General features: G+C 41.4%; 1 protein-coding gene across 1 annotated transcript in view; it reads right to left on the bottom strand.

The window, feature by feature from the left end:
- The window catches only part of LOC123761729 (uncharacterized), a 43,722-nt gene that overhangs the window by 33,134 nt on the left and 440 nt on the right, over nucleotides 1-10,148 (bottom strand). The window lies entirely within an intron of this gene.

Genomic DNA, 10,148 nt, shown 5'->3' with positions numbered 1-10,148 from the left:
ACCCGCGCCTCCTGTCCCCGCGCCTTGCAAGATGACACACCCGCGCCTCCTGTCCCCGCGCCTTGCAAGATGACACACCCGCGCCTCCTGTCCCCGCGCCTTGCATGATGACACACCCGCGCCTCCTGTCCCCGCGCCTCCTGTCCCCGCGCCTTGCAAGATGACACACCCGCGCCTCCTGTCCCCGCGCCTCCTGTCCCCGCGCCTTCATTTCAAGACGAGTGCAACAGTACAAGGCCACGTCCCTGAACCCCACGGTCCCCTAGTACTCCTTGTTGAAAGTGTCCTAAACACTCTGAGTCTTCCCTAAACGATCGTTGACACCAGACAAGTCCAGTCTCACCCCAGGACCTGGGCCCTGGAAGTCCAGTCCCACCCAAGGACCTGGGCCCTGGAAGTCCAGTCTCACCCCATGACCTGGGCCCTGGAAGTCCAGTCCCACCCCAGGACCTGGGCCCTGGAAGTCCAGTCTGACCCCAGGACCTGGGCCCTGGAAGTCCAGTCTCACCCCATGACCTGGGCCCTGGAAGTCCAGTCTGACCCCAGGACCTGGGCCCTGGAAGTCCAGTCTCACCCCAGGACCTGGGCCCTGGAAGTCCAGTCTCACCCCAGGACCTGGGCCCTGGAAGTCCAGTCTCACCCCAAGACCTGGGCCCTGGAAGTCCAGTCTCACCCCAGGACCTGGGCCCTGGAAGCTCTTCTTGCTGCCAGTGTATCTTAAGCCTATTGCAACATGGTGACACTGCCCCCCTCTGCCGTGCAGATGTTGCTGACTATACTGTGTGTTGCAACCTCTTCCCCTACAACTTGTATGCCACGACGCCAGCTACCAGTTGCCTCCTCATCATCCCTACTCTCCTTCATCATCATCATCGTCTGTCTTTAGCTAGTATTACTCCACCACAAGCTAACATCTCGTCCACCACCTCACCTTCAGCAGTTATGCCACCAGTAAACCATCACCAGTTTGCACCACAGCTCACCTTCATGAGTAATTTTGTACCATTAGCGCGCCATGACACTACTTCCTCATGTTCTGGAATTGTTACAATGAAACAATGATATGTTCACAATCCTTTCAAGCCTCCAATCCAGCTTGGAATTAATCCCATATAAAGATGAGGCAAGTGGACCACCATATCTATTATATCATATCAGTAAACAACAGTTTAAAGTTGAGTGCAGACAACTTGGGAGTTGTGAGGTTGGAGTGAAGGTGTCAGGAGGAAGCAGTTCCTCTATACTGGAGCAAAATATTAATATGGGACCATTATTTAATATATGAGATAACTTCCCATATTACTGATCACTTATGAGAGCTCTGCTGGCTGAACAGTTGTTACTAAGGTGCGATAAAGACAATAATAACTTCATATAGAAACACTGCAACTTCCGATACAACACTTTAGGATACTTTACCCTGCGGGAAAGACTTAAGTAAATGGTACAGTGATAATTAAAGTGTGAAGGTCAGTGCGAGAGAAGCACACACCTGGTGAGCAGCCACACACAAGTGGCGGGCAGGCAACCCGCAGGTGTCTAACTTGTTAACACCGAGTGTCCTGTAACAGGCAAGTGTAGACTACATAAGAACATAAGAACATGAGAACAAAGGCAACTGCAGAAGGCCTATTGGCCCATACGAGGCAGCTCCTATCTATAACCACCCAATCCCACTCATATACATGTCCAACCCGCGCTTGAAACAATCGAGGGACCCCACCTCCACCACGTTACGCGGTAATTGGTTCCACAAATCAACAACCCTATTACTGAACCAGTATTTACCCAAGTCTTTCCTAAACCTAAACTTATCCAATTTATATCCATTGTTTCGTGTTCTGTCTTGTGTTGATATTTTTAATACCTTATTAATATCCCCCCTGTTATGTCCATTCATCCATTTGTAAACCTCTATCATGTCACCCCTAACTCTTCGCCTTTCCAGTGAATGCAACTTAAGCTTTGTTAATCTTTCTTCATATGAAAGATTTCTAATTTGGGGAACTAACTTAGTCATCCTACGCTGGACACGTTCAAGCGAATTTATATCCATTCTATAATATGGCGACCAAAACTGAACTGCATAATCTAAATGGGGCCTAACTAGAGCAAGATATAGCTTGAGAACCACACCAGGTGTCTTGTTACTAACGCTTCGATTAATAAATCCCAGTGTCCTATTCGCCTTATTACGAACATTCATGCATTGATCCTTTTGTTTTAAATTCTTACTAATCATAACTCCCAGATCCCTTTCGCAATCCGACTTCGTAATCTCAACACCATCTAGCTCGTATCTTGTAACTCTATCATCATTACCTAACCTCAGAACTTTACATTTATCAGCATTAAACTGCATTTGCCAATCCTTTGACCATTTCAAAACCCTATCTAGATCAACTTGAAGTGATAGTGAGTCCTCCTCCGAATTAATTTCCCTACCGATTTTCGTATCATCGGCAAATGTAGACTACATAAGAACAATCCTTTAATTGAATTAAACTGATTCAGAGGTATAAAACAGCCATAGAGTTAGTTAGGAGCAAGGGAGGAATCCCGATCATATGTGGCATTCTTCCAAGAAAGGGAGTGGGAAATGAATGGATATCGAGGGCACTTGGTGTCAATTGCCGGCTGGAAAGATATTGCAAATCAAATGCAATATCTTTCATAGACAACTGGGAACACTTCTATGGAAGAAATGAAATGTATGCTCGTGATGGGGTGCATCTATCGAGAGCTGGGGTTGTTGCTGTTGCGAACTCGCTAGAAGAAGTGGTTAGAGGTGTTTGTTTGGGTTTAAACTGTTAGTAGATAGAGGTATGGGAATTGATTTGGAGGAAGGAGGTAATAAAAGTATGTGTTTGTGGGAGAAAGGAATTGGCAAAACGATCAGGGAAAGAGAAGGTCCGCAAAATAACAATTCACTTAGGGTATATTACACTAACAGTAGAAGTCTAAGAAATAAAATTAACGAATTAAATGCTCTTGTCTGCACAGAAAAAATAGATATTATTGCACTTACCGAAACGTGGATGAATGTAGAAAATAGAGAACTATTAGCTGAATATCAAATATATGGATTTAAACTATTTCACACAGATAGATATATTAGACGAGGAGGTGGAGTAGCCATATATGTTAGGGACAATTTGAAATGTAGTCTCAAAGAGGGAATCAAAACAGAGCCACACACAGAAACTATTTGGATTGAATTAAACGAAAAAGCTAATAATATTATAATAGGAGTAATATATAGGCCACCAAATTTAGACAGAATGGAAGCAAAGCATCTATGGGATGAAATATCTAGAGCATCTAGATCTAACAGTATTTATGTCATGGGTGACTTTAATTTTAGCGGAATAAACTGGTTGAACAAAACAGGGAATAGTGAAGCAGAAGATTTTCTAGAATTAATTGACGATTGCTTTCTTACGCAACACATTAAGGAACCAACACGGGAAAATAATATTTTAGATTTAGTGTTAACTAACAGGGAAACGCAAATTAATGACATCGAAATAGGGAGTGAGCTAGGGAGCAGTGATCACAAAGAAATCAGATTTAGCATAGAATGGAATAGACCAGTAGGAGAAAATTCTGTTAAAGTGCCAGATTTTCGAAAAGCTGATTTTAATAGCCTAAGAAATTTTTTGGGTCAAATTGATTGGAAAGGCTTGGGTATGGGGTGTGGGCCGGTCTTGGAGCGAGACATGAACCCAGCGATAGGTGACTTAAATGGGGATTTCGATGTGGATTCAATATATAACTTATTTAAGAATATTCTAAACAAAGCACAGGAACGTAGTATACCATACAAATTGAATAGATCGTATACTAATGACCCAAAGTGGATAACAAAGAATTTGAAGAACCTTATAGGTAAAAAGAGAGCTTGGTACAAAAGGATTAAAAATGGGGAGGTCACTTTAGAACAGGAATTCGTACAACTGGTTAGAAATGTTAAAAAAGAGATAAGGAAAGCGAAAAGAAACTATGAAGTTCGCATAGCAGGGCAAGCAAAGACAAATCCTAAAGGGTTTTTTCAGTTATATCGTACTAAGACTAGGGAAAGGATAGGTCCATTAAAAACTGAGACAGGTCAAATAACAGATAGTGATGAAGAGATGAGTAGTATTTTTAATAAATATTTTGTATCTGTATTTACTAAAGAGGAACTTAACAATATGCCTTCAGCCGAACAAGTCTATGTGGGTGGGGACGAGGACAGGTTGACGAGTTTAGCAGTTACCAGGGAGGATGTTCTTAAACAAATAGTAAAACTCAAACCAAACAAATCCCCAGGGCCGGATGAAGTGTTTGCTAGGGTGCTTAAAGAATGCAAAGAGGAGCTTTGTGACCCACTGTCAACCATATTTAATAAATCAATAGAGTCAGGCAGAGTGCCAGAGTTTTGGAAAGTTGCTAATGTGATACCAGTTTTTAAGAAAGGAGATAGATCACTTGCGTCTAACTATCGACCAATTAGCCTAACGTCTATTGTGGGAAAGTTACTCGAATCTATAATAGCAAATAAAATTCGTCTTCATCTTGAAAAACATAAATTAATAATTGAGTCGCAACATGGTTTTATAAATGGCCGTTCATGTTTAACAAATTTGTTATCTTTTTATTCTAGCATTGTTGAGGCAGTTGATAGTGGTAAGGATTGCGATGTTGTATACCTTGACTTTAGCAAAGCTTTTGATACAGTGCCACATGAAAGACTGATTAAAAAAATAGAGTCTCATGGTATTGGGGGTGCTATATTAAGCTGGATTAGGGCATGGCTATACCAAAGGAAACAGAGAGTTAGTATAAATGGAATCAAGTCAGAGTGGGAAAATGTTGTAAGTGGAGTGCCTCAAGGCTCTGTCCTGGGACCTCTGTTGTTTATAATATATATAAATGATTTAGATTCAGGTTTGAGTAGCAACATTTGCAAATTTGCCGATGATACGAAAATCGGTAGGGAAATTAATTCGGAGGAGGACTCACTATCACTTCAAGTTGATCTAGATAGGGTTTTGAAATGGTCAAAGGATTGGCAGATGCAGTTTAATGCTGATAAATGTAAAGTTCTGAGGTTAGGTAATGATGATAGAGTTACAAGATACGAGCTAGATGGTGTTGTGATTGCGAAGTCGGATTGCGAAAGGGATCTGGGAGTTATGATTAGTAAGAATTTAAAACAAAAGGATCAATGCATAAATGTTCGTAATAAGGCAAATCGGACACTTGGATTTATTAATCGCAGCGTTAGTAACAAGACACCTGGTGTGGTTCTCAAGCTATATCTTGCTCTAGTTAGGCCCCATTTAGATTATGCAGTTCAGTTTTGGTCGCCATATTATAGAATGGATATAAATTCACTTGAACGTGTCCAGCGTAGGATGACTAAGTTAATTCCCCAAATTAGAAATCTTTTATATGAAGAAAGATTAACAAAGCTTAAGTTGCATTCACTGGAAAGGCGAAGAGTTAGGGGTGACATGATAGAGGTTTACAAGTGGATGAATGGACATAACCGGGGGGATATTAATAGGGTATTAAAAGTATCAACACAGGACAGAACACGAAACAATGGATATAAATTGGATAAGTTTAGATTTAGGAAAGACTTGGGTAAATACTGGTTCAGTAACAGGGTTGTTGATTTGTGGAACCAATTGCCGCGTAACATTGTGGAGGTGGGGTCCCTCGATTGTTTCAAGCACGGGTTGGACAAGTATATGAGTGGGATTGGGTGGTTATAGAATAGGAGCTGCCTCGTATGGGCCAATAGGCCTTCTGCAGTTACCTTTGTTCTTATGTTCTTATGTTCTTATGTAAATTTGCAAATGTTGCTACTCAAACCTGAATCTAAATCATTTATATATATTATAAACAACAGAGGACCCAGGACAGAGCCCTGAGGTACTCCACTAACAACATTATCCCACTCTGACTTAACCCCATTTATACTAACTCTCTGTTTCCTTTCGTATAGTCATGCCCTAATCCAAGTTAATATAGCACCGCCAATACCATGAGCTTCTATTTTTTTAATTAGTCTTTCATGTGGCACTGTATCAAAAGCTTTGCTAAAGTCAAGGTACACAACATCACAATCCTTACCACTATCAACTGCCTCAACTATGCTGGAATAAAAAGTTAGCAAATTTGTTAAACATGAACGGCCATGTATAAAACCATGTTGCGACTCATTAATTAATTTATGTTTTTCAAGATGAAGACGAATTGTATTTGCAATTATTGATTCAAGTAACTTTCCCACAATAGACGTTAGGCTAATTGGCCGATAGTTTGACGCAAGTGATCTATCTCCTTTCTTAAAAATTGGTACCACATTAGCTACCTTCCATGACTCTGGCACTCTGCCTGACTCTATTGATTTATTAAATATGGTAGACAGTGGCTCGGAAAGCTCCTCTTTGCATTCTTTAAGCACCCTGGCAAACACTTCATCCGGCCCTGGGGATTTGTTTGGTTTTAGTTTTTCTAATTGTTTAATTACATCCTCCCTGGTAACTGCTAAACTAGTCAACCTGTCCTCATCCCCACCCACATAGACTTGTTCGGCTGAAGGCATATTGTTAAGTTCTTCTTTAGTAAATACAGATATAAAATATTTGTTAAAAATACTACTCATCTCCTTGTCATTATCCGTTATTTGACCTGTCTCAGATTTTAATGGACCTATCCTTTCCCTAGTCTTAGTTCGATATAACTGAAAAAAACCCTTTAGGATTTGACTTTGCTTGCTCTGCTATGCGAACTTCATAGTTTCTTTTTGCTTTCCTAATCTCTTTTTTAACATTTCTAACCAGTTGTATGAATTCCTGTTCTAAACTGACTTCCCCATTCTTAATCCTTTTGTACCAAGCTCTCTTTTTACCAATAAGGTTCTTTAAATTATTTGTTATCCACTTTGGGTCATTAGTATTCGATCTATTCAATTTGTATGGTATACTACGTTCCTGAGCTTTGTTTAGAATATTCTTAAATAAGTTATATATTAAATCCACATCGAAATCCCTTTTTACGTCACCTATCGCTGGGTTCATGTCTCGCTCCAAGACCGGCCCACACCCCATACCCAAGACTTTCCAATCTATTTGACCCAAAAAATTTCTTAGGCTATTAAAATCAGCTTTTCGAAAATCTGGCACTTTAACAGAATTTTCTCCTACAGGTCTATTCCATTCTATGCTAAATCTGATTACTTTGTGATCACTGTTCCCTAGCTCACTCCGTATTTCGATGTCATTAATTTGTGTTTCCCTGTTAGTTAACACTAAATCTAAAATATTATTTTATCGCGTTGGTTCCTTAATGTGTTGCGTAAGAAAGCAATCGTCAATTAATTCTAGAAAATCTTCTGCTTCACTATTCCCTGTTTTGTTCACCCAGTTTATTCCACTAAAATTAAAGTCACCCATGACATAAATACTGTTAGATCTAGATGCTCTAGATATTTCATCCCATAGATGCTTTGCTTCCATTCTGTCTAAATTTGGTGGCCTATATATAACTCCTATTATAATATTATTTGCTTTTTCATTTAATTCTATCCAAATAGTTTCTGTGTATGGCTCAGTTTTGATTCCCTCTTTGAGACTACATTTCAAATTGTCCCTAACATATATGGCTACTCCCCCTCCTCGTCTAATATATCTATCTGTGTGAAATAGTTTAAATCCATTTATCTGATATTCAGCTAATAGTTCTCTATTTTCTACGTTCATCCACGTTTCGGTAAGTGCAATAATATCTATTTTTTCTGTGCAGACAAGAGCATTTAATTCGTTAATTTTATTTCTTAGACTTCTACTGTTAGTGTAATATACCCTAAGTGAATTGTTATTTTGCGGACCTTCTCTTTCCCTGATCGTTTTGCCAATTCCTTTCTCCCACAAACACATACTTTTATTACCTCCTTCCTCCAAATCAATTCCCATACCTCTATCTACTAACAGTTTAAACCCAAACAAACACCTCTAACCACTTCTTCCAACGAGTTCGCAACAGCAACAACCCCAGCTCTCGAGTGATGCACCCCATCACGAGCATACATTCCATTTCTTCCATAGAAGTGTTCCCAGTTGTCTATGAAAGATATTGCATTTGATTTGCAATATCTTTCCAGCCGGCAATTGACACCAAGTGCCCTCGACATCCATTCATTTCCCACTCCCTTTCTTGGAAGAATGCCACATATGATCGGGATTCCTCCCTTGCTCCTAACTAATTCAATGGCTGTCCTGAATCTCTGTATTAGTTCCTCACTCCTAACTCGTCCAACATCATTACCCCCTGCACTAATACAAATAATGGGTTTGTTCCCATTTCCTGTCATAATATCATTCATGTTTCCAACAATATCACCAATTCCAGCTCCCGGATAGCAAACCCTTAATCTGTTCCCCCTATCTCTGGCACAAAACGTTCTGTCTAAATACCTCACCTGGGAATCTCCCACAACCAAAATTCGCTCCGGTACCTCCTTAACTTTCTGAGCAGCCTGAGGGGCCTGCGCTCCGCCGCTCCTCGCTGCAGGCGCACCACAGCACTCGTCCTCCAACACGGCAAATGAATTTGCCGTCCTTAGGTTAGGACCAGTAACAGTTAACATATTATCTCTGCCTCTTAACTAGCCAACATCTACTAGCAAAAAGTTTATTTTTACCACTCGAAAAAAATTCCCTACAGAGTGGAATATGAGTGAAGTTAGTGATATATAAAGATCATTTTAACCTGTAGATGGGAGAGTGTGGGAGGTGTGTGGGAGAGTGTGGGAGGTGTGTGTGGGAGGTGTGTGGGAGAGTGTGGGAGGTGTGTGGGAGGTGTGTGGGAGAGTGTGGGAGGTGTGTGGGAGGTGTGTGGGAGGTGTGTGGGAGGTGTGTGGGAGGTGTGTGGGAGGTGTGTGGGAGAGTGTGGGAGGCAGGTGTCAGCACGAGGGCACCGGGTGGCTGTGGGGTGGGCGCGGGGTCATTACAGCCACGGAGACCTCACCCACCTCACAGCACCACACTCACACATCACACTAACGTCACGCATCACATCAACAAATCCACAAGGGATTTGTCGATTTGGCAGTGTCTGGGATACTCCCGGACGCAGGTTCGAATCCTCGTCACGGCCCTTATGGACTTGTTCTTAGCAACCTCTTCAAGTTAACCACATTACTCTTTCATAAAGTTTAGTGATTAGGCTTACAAATTACATACGATCTATTAAACTAAACTCTAGGTAACATAATGTTAAAACATTAGACTAGTTTCCTGATAGACTCTCCATAGACCAATAAAATAATTTGTTTCTGTTATTCCAAATTACTGTACTATTGTTGTTGTTGTTTTTGTTGTTTTAGATTCAGGTGCTGGGAACAAAAAGTTCCCAGCAGCACGGACTATGGTGATCCCGTCCTTCCCACCTGGCACAGGACATGTGCATGTGTACTATCATTTAAGAACTCAAATGGACATAAATAAGAGTTAACTAAAACATTAAGTTTCTCGACGTTACTTCAGTAATATTACACGCCCATGGTCAACTTGCATGTGCACACCTTCACTTACTGCCTCCTCACCTTCAGTTGCACACTGCACATGCTACAAGTTCTCCTGTAGTTACCACCAGCCTGTCTGTCACGCACGTTCACAACACACTATTAACATTTGGTCACTACCAGCGCACTATCACCAACATTACATTATCCACCATCACCAGTGTCTCACCATCAGTACATAAACACTATCATTAACGCATATAACTTATTGAACAAAAGAACAAATCCACAATGGCCGTGATGAGGGTTCGAACCTACGTCCAGAGGATCCCAGACGCTGCCTTAATCGTCTGTCCCACGACACGGTAAAAGAATTGCAACCTGGAGTTTCCCTGCCCTCGCACGGTTCCTGCAGCCTCTCCGAGACACACACCACGGTCTTACACAACTCCCCCCTGCACCCGACCTCTGTCAATAAGCTGTTCTACCTCTTCGCCCTTACACACAGACATCCCAATAGAGATTTCTATGGCTTTCATCGATTAACAATGATTAAGGCGCGTCTGGGTTCCTCTCGGGCGCAGGTTCGAACTCTCATTGCGGCCCTTGTGGATTTGTTCATTTGATGCAT

Source organism: Procambarus clarkii, chromosome 5 (genome assembly GCF_040958095.1).
Source record: "Procambarus clarkii isolate CNS0578487 chromosome 5, FALCON_Pclarkii_2.0, whole genome shotgun sequence".
NCBI lineage: Eukaryota > Metazoa > Arthropoda > Malacostraca > Decapoda > Cambaridae > Procambarus > Procambarus clarkii.
Note: the sequence above shows the minus strand (reverse complement) of the source record. Positions and strands in the feature narration are given on the sequence as shown.